Raw genomic sequence first — 16,566 nt, 5'->3', positions numbered from 1 at the left:
CATTTTTAAAAAGGTCTTTGGGTTTTGTTCCAAATGGCTTATTTATTTATTTATTTATTTATTTAGTTTTTTTCTTGGACTCCTAAAAATAAAACTGGCACAGCTCTTGCAAAGTTTCAAAGGCTTAAATAGGGAAGCAATGCAAACCACGCTTCAGGATCTAAGTTTGGTTAATTGCTGTGGTGGTTTTAGGCTGCACCTTTCGACCTACCACAAGTGCTCTCAGGCAGCCAGAAGCAGTTGCAATTCAGGCTTTGTTTTCTGGTTTGCCACTGGAAAACCAGTTAGCTTCCTTAACCCTTTCTTTCCTTACCCCTGCAAAATATCACAGGATCAAAGGGTTGGAAGGCACCTACAAAGGTCATCAAGTCCAACCTCCCCTGCCAGAGGAGGAGCATGGAATCCAGCACAGGTCACACAGGAATGCATCCAGATGGGTCTTGAAAGTCTCCAGAGAAGGAGACTCCACAACCTCTCTGGGCAGCCTGTTCCAGTGCTCTGTGACCCTCACAGTGAAGAAGTTCCTCATCATGTTGAGGTGGAACCTCCTGTGCTGGAGTTTATACTCATTGCTCCTTGTCCTGTCACAGGATAGAATTAGAATAGAATTAACCAGGTTGGAAGAGACCTTTGAGATCATTGAGTCCAACCTACCATCCAACACCATCTAATCAACTAAACCATGGCACCAAGCACCCCATCCAGTCTCCTCCAGTGATGGTGACTCTGCCACCTCTCTGGGCAGCACATTCCAATGGCCAATCTCTCTTTCTGGGAAGAATTTCTTCCTGACATCCAGCCTAAACCTCCCCTGGTGCAGCTTGAGACTGTGTCCTCTTGTTCTGGTGCTGGTTGTCTGGGAGAAGAGACCAACTCCCACCTGGCTACAACCTCCCTTCAGGGAGTTGTAGACAGCAATGAGGTGTGCCCTGAGCCTCCTGAGCAGAGCCTGTCCTCTCCCTCCTGACCTCCAGCCCTCAGATATTTATAACCATTTATTAAATCCCCTCTCAGTCCTCTCTTCTCCAGACTAAAAAGCCCCAGAACCTTAAACTATATTCTACTCTACTTTGACCTGAATAATTTTTGCCCCATGCTCTTTTTCTCTTTTGCCTATGGCCAATCTCTTATTTTGCCTCTTGGCCACCTCATGACAAAGCCTACAGATTATGAAGACCTCCTTTGGAAGTGCAGATGAACTTTACCTCATTTGAAGAGCGAGCCCAGGATTACCAAGGTCTTAGGTCCAATTTGCAGGCACCAGGTTCTATCCAGAGCTGAAACTCTCTCTTGAGTCCATCTTAAGTCTGACTCATGCCAAAACTTCAGCTGGAAACTGCAGTCCAAAACCTCCCTACAGCTCCAAACACAAGTCAGCCATCAATCTGTGTTGTCTTTATTGTTTCTTATCTGTTCCAGCTTGAGAGAGGCTGTAGAACTTGTGGAGGTGAGGCCAATGAGCAGAGATAGTCCTCAGATTTGCTCCTGTGGGACACTACAGCCTCAGCCAGCATTTCATTTCCTTGTGACTGTCAGCTGAGAGGATGTGTTGGCAGGCAAGAGCTCCCCATGGTTTGAGCTAAAAGATTTCTGTGGTCTGTGAAAACACCTCAAATAGGTGAGGATGTCTGCCCCAAGCTGATTGCTCTTCCCAGGCACTACAGGAGGTAGCTGAGGAGATCTCAGCTGGCAAATCCAATCTGACCAGCTGTCTTTCTCTCCTGCTCTTCACACCAGTTGTCTCAGGCAAGTCCCAATGATGAGGTAGAGCCCAAATCTGGAACTTCTGTTTTTTAAAGAAATCCTTTTCTTTCAGACTTTTCACAAGTTGAACCTCACAGGCTGCCAAAGAGTAGTTAATCACAACAGTTGGGAGTGCCCCTTCTGAGCTCCTGAGTGTTGCACAGACAAGGAATGATCACCTAGTATTTATAACCCATCCTGGGGCTCATAAATCACAACACAATAAATCCTGAGTTAAGAGGACCACAAAAATGTCCAGGAGTTAAGCAACCAAATAATCATCATGAAAATTAATAATGATCTGGTGTAAAGCACTCTTTTGTCACCAGTGGCTTTCCAAGTGCTTGACAAGGCATGTCATTGGAGACTGCAACGTGCTGGAAGGTGTCCAGAGAAGGGCCACAAGGATGAGCAGAGGGCTGGAGCACCTCTCCTATGAGGACAGACTGAAGGAGTTGGGGCTGTTCAGTCTGGAGAAGAGAAGGCTCCAAGGTGACCTCATTGTGGTCTTCCAGGATCTGAAGGGGGCTACAAGAAGGCTGGGGAGGGACTGCTCAGGATCTCAGGTCGTGATAGGACTAGGGGGAATGGAATGAAGCTGGAGGTGGGGAGATTCAGGCTGGATGTGAGGAGGAAATTCTTCACCATGAGAGTGGTGAATCCCTGGAATGGGTTGTCCAGGGAGGTGGTTGAGGCCCCATCCCTGGAGGTGTTTAAGCCCAGGCTGGATGAGGCTCTGGCCAGGCTGATCTAGTGTGGGGTGTCCCTGCCCATGGCAGGGGGGTTAGAACTGGCTGATCCTTGTGGTCCCTTCCAACCCTGACTGATACTATGAGACTATGATACTTGGTCAGCCTCATTTCATCTGAACTGCTTTCCGTGGGGAAACGATGCCTCAATAGACCTGAAAGCTCCCATCCTGTGTTGCCCCTTCTTTTGGTGCCACTAACATGTGGGGAAGTGTCATGCACAAACTAGACTGATTTAAAAATACCTTTGTTTTTCATCCCAGCCATAAGCTGTGTTTGGCATGAAATTCAAATGAAGTGAAATGAGGGGAGGGGGAAGCAGAGAGGAGTTTGTTGTTTGCAACAGGTCTGGCAAATAACTGAGCATTGTTCCAAGCCTGAAGAGAATCCTTCTTAAAGCATTCTTGCCACAAAGTTCTGGAATCAATTCTGTTGGAAAAGATTTTTGAGATCCTCCAGTCCAGCCACCCTTTAACTCTACCCAGTCTGGTGCTCACCCATGTCCCTCAGCACCACATCTCTGGGTCATTGAAACTGCTGCAGGGATAGAGATTCCACTGCCTCTCTGAGGAGCCTGTTCCAGTGTGTGAGAATTTTCATCAGCCAACCATTTCAGCATTCCTTGTCAAAACAGGGCCAGATCAGGGGGAAAAAAAAAAAGTCAACATCTCTGGCATGTCTTTGACCTCCCAGAGACCTTGAATCATCTCAGCTCACTCAAACTGATGCCCTCATGGTGTGTTTGCACCTGAAGGTGTCTAGCAGAAGGGCTGCCCTTTGCCAACTTCCCTTTGCATGCTCCCAATTCTGTTTTGCAAAGGCCAAAGAGATATTGGTGCCTGTTAAGGAAATCAAAGACTCTTAGAAGCCCTTTGTGCCCCAGGGTTATGAATTTATACTTGACAGGCCTTTTGCTGCACGTTCAGTCCTTCCTTGCAGGAACCAGTCCTCTGCTGCCTGCTGCTGCATGTGCAGGGCACAGATAGCTTTTTCTTCCTTCCTTTAAAGACAGTTGTTAATCAGTTGGTGCAACCAGTTGCAGAATACTTTGAGCCAACTGGATTAAAGTGATTATGGGATTATTAAATGGATTAAGCTCTATTGATAACTGGTTGTCAGCCAGAAGAGCTAAAGGCCTAATCAGCTAGAGGGGGGGGAAAAAAGCCCATGCCAGCCATTTACATTGGTGCTTCACCTTGAACTTAGCTGGAACTTCTTCCTGTTTCAGTCCTGTTTCTATAGCAACCAAGGTAATTGACATTAATTAGCATACCTTGTCTGTGGTTATTTTGTGCTAATTTCCTTTTTTAATTGCTTTGGATGATAGTGTGAGGCCACAGGAACAGTTTTGCCCTCTGTTTATCATAAGCTATTGGGGGCATCAGGAGGTATTCCCTCTTCCTCCCAATATAAACATGTGAGGTCCCACATACGTAAATGGGGCCCAGGGTTTGTTCAAGTGGGACTGGAGAAGGCTTCAGGGGATACAGGAGCATCCCTTCACCCTCTAGCTATGAGGAGGTCATTGAGAAGGTAAGCTACACACTTCACAGCAGCTAATGGTGGGAGGACAAGAGCCACAAAGGGTGTGAACTGAAGCAGTAGGTCACAAGGGATATAAAGAGAAAACTTCTCCCTGTGAGGACAGTCAAACATTGGAGCAACTTTCCCAGACAGGTTGTGCAGTCTCAGTCCTTGGAAGTTTTCAAGACCCAGCAGGAAAAAAGCCTGGCCTACCTTTTCTGGCCTCATAGCTGACCTTGCTTTGGGCAGGAGGTTGGATGGGAGACCTCCCGTGGCCTCTTCTCACCTTAATTATTCTGTGGCCTTATGCTCCTGTGGTCCCACAGTTCTTCATTTCTTTCATCAGTTTTGGTAGAACCATAACAACGATCAATGCACAGCGTCTCATTGGGTGTAGCAAGAATCATACCCTGCCTGAAGAACTTCTGCTCTTCAGTGTCCTCAGTGAGCTCACAGGGTGCTCAGAGGAGCTGTGGTTACTTTTGCTACTGCTTTCAGATCTTTCTCCTGTGAATGTGTTCTTGCAGCCCTTCACAAGACATTTGCAACATTCTGGTAGAGATATGGGAAGATGGGAGGTGCTTGGAGCTCAGGCCTATTGCTATAGCTTCAGAGAGAGCATTAGCTCTGCTTGTAAGTCTTCACAAGTATTTCCAGAGCCTGACTTCTCTGCTTACCCTTGTAATTCCATGGATCTTCTTGAAGTGGTTCCTCTGATTCACAACACACACACCTCAGAAACCAGGAGGGAAAGGAGGGCAGAGTAAACAAGAGGTCTCCCAGCCTATTCTCAGTGTCCTGGAGTCATTTCCTTACCTTCAGCCTTGCTTGCAGCTTGCTCTTTACTGTCCACTTCATGCTGCAGAAGAGGCAACACACCCTTAAACTGGACTGCAGGACGATGCCTCCAAAGGAACACCAACCCTGGCTGTAAAACCAGATAGCAGCAATGAATGGATTAGACCTGGCTGATGGGAAGCAGGAGAGAGCAGTGTAAGTTGGGATAATGGGCTGTGCAAAGCTCCTGAACATCTCTTAATGAACAAACCTGAGCATTAAAAAGGATACATTTTGTAATAACAGTTCAGCACCACAGTCAGATTCCCAGTGCCTGAGTGATGGTTTATTAACTCAGACATTGCTGCATGGAGAGCACTTGCAGTCTTTGGCCTCACACTTAATAACTCACTAAGCATGAACGGGTTCAGTAATTCATTCCTTGTCTTGTGTGCAGCTCAAAAACCTCATTGGGTTGAAATTTATGGCTGCTTCTCTCAAGGCTAAGAGCACCTCCTGCAGGCCTGTGACAGCTCTGTGCTTCTGCTGATTTGAGAATAGAATAGAATAGAATAGAATAGAATAGAATAGAATAGAATAGAATAGAATAGAATAGAATAGAATAGACCAGACCAGGTTAGAAGAGACCTTTGAGATCATCGAGTCCAACCTATCATCCGACACCATCTAATCAACTAAACCATGGCACCAAGCACCCCATCCAGTCTCTTCCTAAACACCTCCAGTGATGGTGACTCCACCACCTCCCTGGGAAGGCCAATCTCTCTTTCTATGAAGAACTTCTTCCTAACATCCAGCCTAAACCTCCCCTGGCACAGCCCTGCCCTCCATGGGGGGGACAGCGGTGGCATAGAGAGGAGGATCAACTCAGCTCCTCAGCACCTGCAGCTAAACCCCAGTCTTCTCCTGGTGAATCATATAGCCCATGAGAAGCTGCCTGAGGCAGAAGAAGGAGAACCACAAAGCAGTAAACAGTCATCAGGTTCTGCCTAGAGATGCTGGTGCATTGTGTGTTCAGTGCTGTCACTCGGCACAGGGACACCACAGCCCCAGCTATGAACAGATGTGGGCAGACGAGCAGTGACTCTTGAGAGGGAAATGGAGATCCTCCACTATAAACAGAAGGCAATTAACTCTCCCTGTGATTTTTCATTATTATCATTAATTATTTTTGTGCTGTCCCCTTTCCTCTTTATTAATGATGGGAATGTCAAGTTGAGTGAGAAACTCTTCCCTCCTGCTCCAGATCCTACTGCTGTTTCCTTGCAGTAATCTCCAAAATTGGTGTTTTCAAAGAGACTAAGGAAGTGAGAGTCCCAGAAGGGACATAAACATCCAGTCCCCTTGGGAAAGCCCAGACTAGACTATCTTTGAACATGAAAGCATGGAGTCTCACAAACCTGTGAGGCAGAGATGTACTGGATGGCCAGAAACACAGAGGGAGGGATGTGATTTATTCAAGGTCGTTTGCAAGGTCAGGAGCAGAGCTGGGAAACAGCAGAGGTATCATCCACCTCCCTGTTAGGATTTCAATCACTGAAATATCCTTCCTCTCCCTCACAGGCACAGAGATTCTGATTCTTCACTCATCCAAGCTTGAGAAATGCCAAGAAAGTCCCCAGTGTTGCTTCATGAATGAGAGGAGACTTGAGCACTGTCTACTGCTTAGATTCACCAGGGAGTTCAGTGGGAGATGGATGCCTAAATGCCTTTGTGAATTGAGGCTTGAGTGTCTTCGTTCATTAGTGAAGCAAAGGGGGAAAAAAGAAGCTGTAATTAGAGCAAAAAGAATGCCAGGAAGGCGCTGCATGACTTGTCTCTCATCTTGAAAAAGATTGGCTTCAAGCTCTCTTGGTGCTCAGGGGCATCTGCGAGAGTTTTGTGCATTGCTGTGTGCAGCAGCACCTCTGAGAATGAGGACCAACAGCCCTGCAGCCCTTTGGAGGGTGAATGGTTCAAACTGGAGACCCCATGGGTGAACACATGCATGATAGTGTCCACTGCAAGGTTGACCATTCCATGGCAGGGAATAGGGGACTCCAACCACCAGGTGTGACTGACCCTCAGCTTCTGAAGTCCAGATGTGAAGGACACACATTCAGCCCACAAGATGATACTAATGTGCAAGGGAAGGGTCTGCATAAGGCTGAGCAGCCACGGAATCATAGAATCAATAAGGTTGGAAAAGATTTCAGAGATCATCAAGTGCAACCTGTCACTCAACACCTCCTGACTAACTAAACCACGGCACCAAGTGCCACGTCCAACCCCTTTTTGAACACCTCCAGGGACAGGGACTCCACCACCTCCCTGGGCAGCACATTCCAGTGGCCAACAACTCACTCTGGGAAGAACTTTCTCCTCACCTCAAGCCTAAACTTCCCCTGGCTCAGTTGAAGACTGTATCCTCTTGTTCTGGTGCTGTTTGCCTGGGAGAAGAGACCAACCCCCACCTGGCTACAACCTCCCTTCAGGCAGTTGTGGAGATCAATGAATAAGTGGTCTCTTGTGAGCAGTCTATGGGTGGGAGGAAAGGATACTTTGACTGGAATGGCTCATGATGAGTTCCTCACTTGGTCTATTCTATGGTGACCACTGTCCCTGCTCCACCAGGGACAAATGTAAGCTCAAAGCAACTCCTGCAGGTCCCCATGTCTGTGGCTGGAGCCTAGCTTCATTTCAAGCAAAAAAGTCTTCAAGAGACCCCAGGAGCAGTTCTTTGATGCTCAGTGGGCAGGTCTGGGCTGAGAATGGCTTTCCTCTGAACCTCTGCCATGGTGCAAAAGCCAACCAAACTTTCCAAATCCCAGCCCTGCTTTGCACCAGGAAGGGCACAATGGTAAAAGAGGCACAGGAACAATTCCTCTAAATTTAACTTAATTACTTCATTTGCTCACTGGAACTAATAATACCGAAAGCTAATTCTGCTTCCTGTTACCTTCTGAATAGAACCTGTGAAGTTCTGAGGGAATTTGAATCTGGCTGGTGAGATCTAAATTTAGCTCAAGTACCAAGTGCCAGCCCCTCCCTCTCCAATCCCACTCTCCTCTGACAGCTAACCCTGGTGTTTGTGCACAAATTAGCACCTTCTGCTGTACTCCCTCCTGCCAAGGCAGGTGGGAGTGTTTGGGCACTCAGGGGTTCTCCAGGTACAAGTACAATTCGTGGATGAAACAGATCATTTCATAAATGTTCACCAGGAAAGCATCTGTTTTATAAACTTGTCACCAGGAAAGCCTCTGCAGAGCTTGGAGCCATGGGCTGAGGAATCAGAACAGTGCCTCCGTGTGCCTCCTTGCATTAGCTGGGATTTGTGGACTTCACCATCAAAGACAAATGACTTCACAGACACAGAAGGCTCTGTAGGTGGAGTACACACAGCAAGGCAGATGGGCACTTTCAACTGTCTTCTGGATCCAGTTCTTGCTGCCTCACACCGAGCCAGCGTCTCTCCAGATGAAGCACCGGCAACTTCTCCCATGGAGCCAGCCCATGGCCAGCACCTGGGACTCAGCACAGGCCACATCTCACAGAATCACAGAGTCAGCCAGGTTGGACAAGACCTCCAAGATCATCAAATCCAACCCATTACCTAACCCTATCTAATCACCTAGACCATGGCACTAAATGCCTCATCCAGGCTTTTCTTAAACACTTTTAGGGACACTGAGCCCATCACCTCCCTGGGCAGCCCATTCCAATGGGCACTAACTCTTTCTGTGAAGAACTTTTCTAAGATCAAGCCTAAACCTCCCCTGGCACAGCTTGAGACTGTGTCCTCTTGTTCTGGTGCTGGTTGCCTGGGAGAAGAGACCAACCCCCACCTGGCTGCAAGCACCCTTCAAATAGCTGTGGGCAGCAATAAGGTCTCCCCTGAGCCTCCTCTTCTCCAGGTTAAACAACCCCAGCTCCCTCAGCCTCTCCTCATAGGGCTGTGCTCCAGACCCCTCACCAGCTTGGTTGCCCTTCTCTGGACACATTCAATCATCTCAACATCTTTCTTGAATGGAGGGGCCCAGAACTGGACTGCAGTGCTGTGTGTGAACAGCTAGCATGACAAACCATGGTGAGCCAGCAGAGACAGAGGGCGATGGACAATCATGGGTGCTTTAGACTTCCCTGAGCATTTACACTGAAACAGAAAGCCATCAGCCCTCCTCACAGACTAAAAGATTAACTCCCCCCAAACAAAAATGTTCAGAAATATAGGAGTATAAATACATACCTTCAAGTAGAGTGGGTTGTGGGATTTTTTTCCCCCCCCTTCTTGCCTACACAGTAGATTATAGTTAATTAAACCTCTGCTCACATAAACAGAACAAGAAAGGATGTAAAAGTAATGAGCTGACAACACGGGCTGTATTATGTTGGGCTTCTAAGAGAATTTAATTTGGAGAAGAATTATGCACAGGCTGAAAGACAGTCCATTAAACCCAGCCAACTGCCTGGAAAGAGATAAAACCAAACAAAACAAAAAAAGTCTTCTGCCTCCTGTGAAATAAATAGCTTGGTGCACCTTCCTCTCCCCTCACGGGGGACAGGGCTACAGAGGAGAAGGCAAGAGGCCAGGTGGCCCATGAGCCCCCATCTCAGGGGCAAAGACACTTGGCACCTTCCTCCAAAAGGGAGCTAGGGACTCTGACAATGATGGGGAGAGGGCTTGCAAATGGGACAGGGAGAAAACCAGCTAGGTCTAGATACATGTTGATAATACTCTGGTAAAGCCCTACCCAAGTACTGGATCCTGTGAGCAGCTTCTCTGCGCAGCATCAGGAGCCTGTGCTGAACAGTCGCTGGTCCAGACTCAAGTGTGGTCTGCAAAAGGAGAAAGATAGGGCTGTAATGGTTAGCTATGAAAAACATTTCCTTCTATTATTGTTTTTAATCATAGAAAACAAACCTAGGGTTTGTCAGGGGGTAAACTGAAGCAGTCCCTCTTGTAGAATCACAGAATCATTTTGGTTGAAAATGACCTCTACAATCATTGAGTTTAATCAAACACTGCCTGCTCATCACTAAACAGCACCACATCCACACAGGAAACAAATCCAAGTCCCAGCCAGTCACCTCCAGAGCATGCAGAGAACAGCAGCTGATGATAGCCTGGACAGGAGCTGTCACAGGCACCGCAAGAGGGTAGGAGACAACTGCCCCTTTGGCCCCCTTCTGTCCCACAGACTTCCCATAGGACTTGCCTGCTCACACAGGTTACCACACAGGTATCCCATACCAGCTGCACTGTTCTTCTCCTATTTGCTGCTGGAATCTCCCTCTCCCTGTGTCCCTTACAGGCTGTTAATTCTGTGGGGGGAAAAAAGGTGTAGAGGGACTCAGCTAAAGAAGGTGAGACAGCATGGATGCTGCTACTACCAAAGAGAAGAGCCAGCTTGCTCAGGGGACCCATTTCCCTGTTGTGTCCTCCTTGAGGCACTGATACTCATTCAGCATCACCAATTTTCAGATGAAATGGCTTTTATTCTCCTTTGTTTGGTGGTTGTTGTTGTGGTCTTGGTTGGTTGGGTTTGTGGTGGGTTTTTTTAGTACCAAAGGATGTGGGATTAAAGTGATTTGCACTATCTATAGCTTCCCTCCCCTCCCCCCCAAATTATTTAACCTTGTGCACAGAAAGGTTGTGTCACTTAATCTCTTCCCCACCCAGCCCCTTCCCAGCAGCTGTAAAGAAATAATCCCTTCAAATGCTTCTTTGGAAACATTTTGCTTAAGCCTCAGGGGGATGATGTTGACGAGAGCTGGGAAATTAAGGGATTTGGTTTCTTCAGTGGTGAGGAAAGAAGGGGGGAAAATAATTTTGAGGAGAATGAAACCAGGTTGTTTGTTTTTCTAATTCTCTGAGCAACTAAAAAAAGAAGGGAAAAAAAAGGCAATAACCCCCCCCCCCAAAAAAAAAACAACCCAACACAAACCACAGTTTAATTCAGATTGATTAAATGTTTACACATACCATCTTCTCCAGACACTCTTAAGAGGAAGCATTAAAATGAGTCTGAATCAATCTAAAATAAGTCTGAAAGAACTTACAAAAACACAGTAATTAATGGAAACAAACAACAAAACCCAAGCAATGAAAACCAAACCCCCAAACCCCACAAGAAAAGCAACCCCAAAGCCAACAAGAAAAGCAACCCCAAAGCCAATAACAAAAGCAATCCCAAAGCCAACAAGAAAAGCAGCCCCAAAACCAACAAGAAAAGTAACCCCAAAGCCAACAAGAAAAGCAGCCCCAAAACCAACAAGAAAAGTAACCCCAAAGACAATAACAAAAGCAGCCCCAAAACCAACAAGAAAAGTAACCCCAAAGCCAATAACAAAAGCAGCCCCAAAGCCAACAAGAAAAGCAGCCCCAAAACCAACAAGAAAAGTAACCCCAAAGCCAATAACAAAAGCAGCCCCAAAGCCAATAACAAAAGCAGCCCCAAACCCAACAAGAAAAGCAACCCCAAAGCCAACAAGAAAAGCAACCCCAAAGCCAATAACAAAAGCAATCCCAAAGCCAACAAGAAAAGCAGCCCCAAAACCAACAAGAAAAGTAACCCCAAAGACAATAACAAAAGCAGCCCCAAAACCAACAAGAAAAGTAACCCCAAAGCCAATAACAAAAGCAGCCCCAAAGCCAACAAGAAAAGCAGCCCCAAAACCAACAAGAAAAGTAACCCCAAAGCCAATAACAAAAGCAGCCCCAAACCCAACAAGAAAAGCAACCCCAAAGACAACAAGAAAAGTAACCCCAAAACCAATAACAAGAGCAACCCCAAACCCAACAAGAAAAGCAACCCCAAAGACAACAAGAAAAGTAACCCCAAAACCAATAACAAGAGCAACCCCAAAGCCAACAAGAAAAGTAACCCCAAAGCCAATAACAAAAGCAACCCCAAACCCAACAAGAAAAGCAACCCCAAAGCCAATGAGAAAAGTAACCCCAAAGCCAATAACAAAAGTAACCCCAAAGCCAATAACAAAAGCAACCCCAAACCCAACAAGAAAAGTAATCCCAAATCATAGAGTCATAGAATCAACAAGGTTGGAAAAGACCTCAAAGATCATCAAGTCCAGCCTGTCACCCAAGACCTTGTGACTACCCAACCATGGTACCAAGTGCCACGTCCAATCCTCTCTTGAACACCTCCAGGGATGGTGACACCACTGCCTCCCTGGGCAGCACATTCCAATGGCTAACAGCTCTATCTGGGAAGAACTTTCTCCTCACCTCAAACCTAAACTTCCACTGGCAAAGCTTGAGACAAAACAAAGCAAAAAACAACCACAACCCCCCCAAAGAACACGACACCACAAGCAAGAGTTACTGAGCAGCCTGGTCTACTTGTGAGCAGGCCCTGCCCGTGATATGGAATGGGTTGTCCAGGGAGGTGGTTGAGGACCCATCCCTGGAGGTGTTTAAGCCCAGGCTGGATGAGGCTCTGGCTAGCCTGATCTAGTGTGGGGTGTCCCTGCCCATGTCAGGGGGGTTGGAACTAGCTGATCCTTGTGGTCCCTTCCAACCCTGACTGATACTACGATAGGCAGATTGGAGTAGATGACCTCTAAGGTCCCTTCCAACCTAAGCCATCCTAGGATTCTATGAATTTCATTTTAGGAGCCTTGAGGGGATTTACCATGAGAAGCTTTCTGTTGTTCAGCCCAGTACTGGCTCTGAAGAGGCTCACTGAGCCCAGGGTGGGTACTTTAGGTGCAGTGAAAGAAGTGAAAGCCTGGAGTTGCTTCCTTTTGTCCCTGCTGCTTTACTCAGCACTTTCTCCTTTCCCTGTGTTTTTGGGAAGACTTCAGGAGGACTTACACCATGCACGAGCTAAGGGCTGTGCATCAACCCTTAGAAAGCAAGGGACAATCCACAAAGAAAAAGAGAGAGAACATTTCAATTTGAGTTGCTTCTGCCAGCTGCCTGAGGGAAAGGATCAAGGGAGAGCCTGGTCCGGATTTGCACAAAGGAGAAGTTCTATCTGCCGCCTCACACATCCCTCGGCTGCTGTTTGCTGCCCGTTTGGGTGGGCAGTGCTGATTGCTATTGCAGCAGCATTATCTCCCTGCCTCCAAAGGGATGAAATCTGGCAGAGCCCATTTGGTTTGTGTATTGCCCATAATCCTCTGGTTTCTGAGAATCACAAAGGTCCTTAAAATAAATACCAAACCCCAGCAAAACAAAACTGTCAGCGTTCAGCTGGGGCTTCTTGGGGCAGTTGGGCACTGGCTCAGCAAAGCATTTACAGCACAGGCACAGAAGGCTCTGACCAGCTCTCATCAGCTCGTTGCACCAGCAGCTGCACACTGGAGCTTTGTGGGCATGGTGCTACTGCTGCAGCCAGCCAGCAGTGTGGGCTTTGCTAGATCACTCAGCTGTACCCCTGGTGATGTGCTTGGGCATTTAGGACTCTGCCTTGCAGGAGATCAGCAGTCTGACATGGTCATCAGAGGGTTGTGCTCCCCACCACACAGGCTCTAAGCAAGGCTGTGGTGGCTGCAGCAGCAGCAAGATGATGATGATCATGTTCCCAAGCATAGCTGTGTGAAGGACTGAGACTTTGCTAAGGAACACACAGCATGTGTCCAAGGGGATTTCTCTTCTTCTGGGCACACTCTACCACTCAGTCACAGCAGCCCTGGAGATGGAGAGATTCTGAAGCAGTGGATGTCAGAATTACAGAATCCCTGCATGGTGGTGGTTTGAAAGGACCTCTGGAGATCTTCTAGTCCAAACCCCCCTACTAAAGCAGGGTCACCCACAGCAGCTTGCCCAGGATTGCAATGACTATGAGGGTTTGGAATCCTTCCAGAGAAGGAGACTCCACAACCTCTCTGGGAAGCCTGGTCCAGGGTTGCAGCACCTCACTGGGTCCCAGTTTGTGTCCCTTACTCCCTGTCCTGTCACCGGGTGCCACTGAAGAGTTTGACCCCCATCCTCTTGCTCCCCACCTTTTAGATACCCATCAGTATTGAGATCCTCTCTGAGAAGAGGCTGAATGATCACTCGGTGAGCCTCCACCACTGAAGGAGCAGAACTGAGAGATGCAGATGCTGTGTGGGATTGAAGTCTGGTGCACTCTTCTTGAGGCTCCAGAGGTGGCTAATAGACTATTTCCAGTGAGACAGAGAGCAAGCGTCTGAGATGAGTTTGCCAGGCCAGAGCCATGATGAGGTTCACACAACAGCTGGCACTTGCAGTCTCTCTGGAAGCTGAGCTATGACAAGGCTGAGCAGCTCCTTGACATGACCCGGCAAATCTACTCTGCTTCATATAAGCAGTGGTATAGGAAGAAGCTGGCTTAGTTCCCCAGCCTTGAAAGTACTCACTCATAGCCAGGATCTCTTCTAACCATTTCATTCATCCATTCCTTAGCCAGCCTCCTTCCATCTCAGAAGAGCATCTCCATAAATCCTTTCCTGTGTTCTGTCTCCATTTATGACATGAGTCAACTCTCTCTAACAGCTCCCTTTTTTTTTTTACAGTCTTAGCTTAAAAATAAGCTCAGGCTTTTTGTACAGCTGGCTGTGCTGAAGGAACAGAGCTGCGGAGATGACTTGATGTTTGAATACAGCCTTGGCTCTTCAGCCACCAGGGAGGGAACACACGTGGCTGCACACCTCTACCAAAGTTACCCTGAAAACAAGCACTTGTCTGCACCAGGGGAGGTTTAGGTTGGACATGAGAAGGAACTTCTTCACTGAAAGGGTTCTCAAACAGTGGAACAGGCTGCCCAGGAATCCCCATCCCTGGAGGTGTTTCAGAGAGACAGAGCTGTGGTGCTGAGGGATGTGTTTTAGCAGCAGTCTTGGTGGAGTTCTATAATGGATGGACTGCAAGATCTTTAAGGCCTTGTCCATCCCAAATGATTCTCTGATTCTTTGACTCTATTTCAATAAAATCAATGCTCAGGGAGACTGTGTAAAAAGAATGCAGCCCATGCTGCTGGTGCACACTGGAAACCAGTTGGAGGCTCTTACCAATAAACATCGATTTGCAGTTGGCCTCCAAGAGTGATCTGAATCCTCCCATGTCCTTTGTTTCCATGCAGAGCCTCCAGGCCCTCCAGGATTGCTTCCAAGGCACCAGCTGAAGTTGTTGTACACCCTGTTAGATCTTTGGCTTGCCAGGCTGTTGTCTTGTTGTTATTAGCGGGGGGATTAGAAGTTTAAGGCCTCAGAGGTGTCAGCAGGTGGAGAGCATGGCACTGGCTGTGAAAATGACAAAAATCAATAGCTAATCCAGTGCAGTCAGTCAACCTTTTCAAAGCCTCATCCCTATTGATTTCCAAGTGCTGCTCTTCCTGTCCCTTGACGTAATCAGTCTGTTTGCTCAGCAGACACACCCGCTCCCTTCCACTCTCCCCCCACACACACACTTTTGGGGGGCTCTTCACACTTAGAAATGGATTACTTAGATCCCACCAGCTTTTCATCTCTCTAGCTGCTGTCAGAGGGATGATGAAAGGGGAGGCAGACTGGGCAACCATCTCCTACAAATCAAGGGAGAGCTGACCCGTGGTGTGATGGATGTCTCCGGAAAGGAGCAGGCAGGCTTTGACGTGGGAGGAAGGGAGGACATCTGGTCAGGTTAGATAGTTACAATCCGAGCAGAGAATGCAGGAAAAAGAAAATTATTCCTTCCATCTCCTCTCCCCATCACTTTGAAGATACATCAGAGTCACCATGCTGATAGAAAAGTCTCTGAGGAGCCCTTGGGCAGTTGAGGGTCACCTGCCCTGTCCGCTCCTCCCCGCAGGTGCCACCTCTGACTGACTGCACCCCGACGTGGGGCACAAGACGTGGCACAGGAGCAAGTCCAGCCCAGCCCTTGGCAGTGACTCTGCCCAGCAGCTTCTCCCTTCTAGAAGCAGCCACTGGTTGTGCAAACCTGCCCTGAACTTCAGAAAGTGCCTCATTGAGCAGAGACTGAGCTGGGGAGTCAAACCCCTGTGCAGAAGCAGCTCTGGTCTAATTCAAACCAGGACTGCTGTCCTAGCAGAGGAAGACAGGGCACTCAGAAAGGGCTGCAGCAGCCAACAGAAGCTACAGCTCAGAGAAAGGATTCTAGCCCTGGTGGGAAGAAATCCCTGGAACCCACCTTGCACACTGAGCACAGGAGGGGACCAGAAAGGGACAGTGGATTAGCTGGGACTTCACAGCAGCTTTGCCTCTGCCCACTCCCCAGCCCTGGAGGCAGACCAGGGCAGCAGTGCTGTTTGAGCTTTGGAGGATATTGTCCTTAAGAAGAATTGTTGATTCACCACTCCCCACTGACCTGGCACTGTTAGTCTAGGGAGATAAGGAAGCATAATTTGCTGTAATGTTTTGCTCCCTAGGCTGCTTCCCTGTGCCTCAAACACGGCAGACAAATTCTGTCTGTCAAATCCAGTTACATTTTATTCCATCTCCTGTAGCTGGGATCAGAGGGCAGACATTTATCAGGCAAGCAACAGAATCACCAAATTGCATTCCTAAAACAGCTGAACAAAAAAGCCCCTCTGCAACTCAGCTCCGTGGAAGGGGAGACCAAAACACCCAGCATGTTTCACTGTAAACTACATTGAAGCATCTGCTGTCACGAAACCCACCAGAACAATGCCAGCCCAACAACAGCTGTGGAAGAGCAAGATATTCTCAGCAGAGGTCCACTTATTAACCACACTCTTAGTGATGTTTCTTCTCTCAGAAATTGTGCCATCCACCAACGTGCACAATCCACAGGTTTCAAGAGCAAAGCCACCTCTGTGCTGCTGCT

General features: G+C 47.8%; 1 long non-coding RNA gene across 2 annotated transcripts in view; it reads right to left on the bottom strand.

Moving 5' to 3' along the window:
* Nucleotides 1–4,588: 4,588 nt before the first annotated feature.
* LOC137446977 (uncharacterized) overlaps nt 4,589–16,566 on the bottom strand; it is a 53,781-nt gene continuing 41,803 nt past the window's right edge. Inside the window, exons 8-12 of one of the 2 annotated variants that reach the window (XR_010988768.1) lie at nt 14,790–15,020; nt 10,777–10,848; nt 10,010–10,115; nt 9,545–9,629; nt 4,589–4,944 (exon numbers count right to left, since the gene is read on the bottom strand). This is a non-coding gene — a long non-coding RNA (uncharacterized lncRNA). The remainder of the gene's footprint in view (nt 4,945–9,544; nt 9,630–10,009; nt 10,116–10,776; nt 10,849–14,789; nt 15,021–16,566) is intronic. The other variant, XR_010988769.1, reaches the window with a different exon arrangement.

The sequence above is a fragment of the Melanerpes formicivorus genome, unplaced genomic scaffold (assembly GCF_026170545.1).
Source record: "Melanerpes formicivorus ecotype bairdi unplaced genomic scaffold, bMelFor1.0.p_v2 SCAF_19, whole genome shotgun sequence".
In the NCBI taxonomy this organism is placed as follows: Eukaryota; Metazoa; Chordata; class Aves; order Piciformes; family Picidae; genus Melanerpes; species Melanerpes formicivorus.
This window is presented reverse-complemented; position numbering and strand designations above follow the sequence as displayed.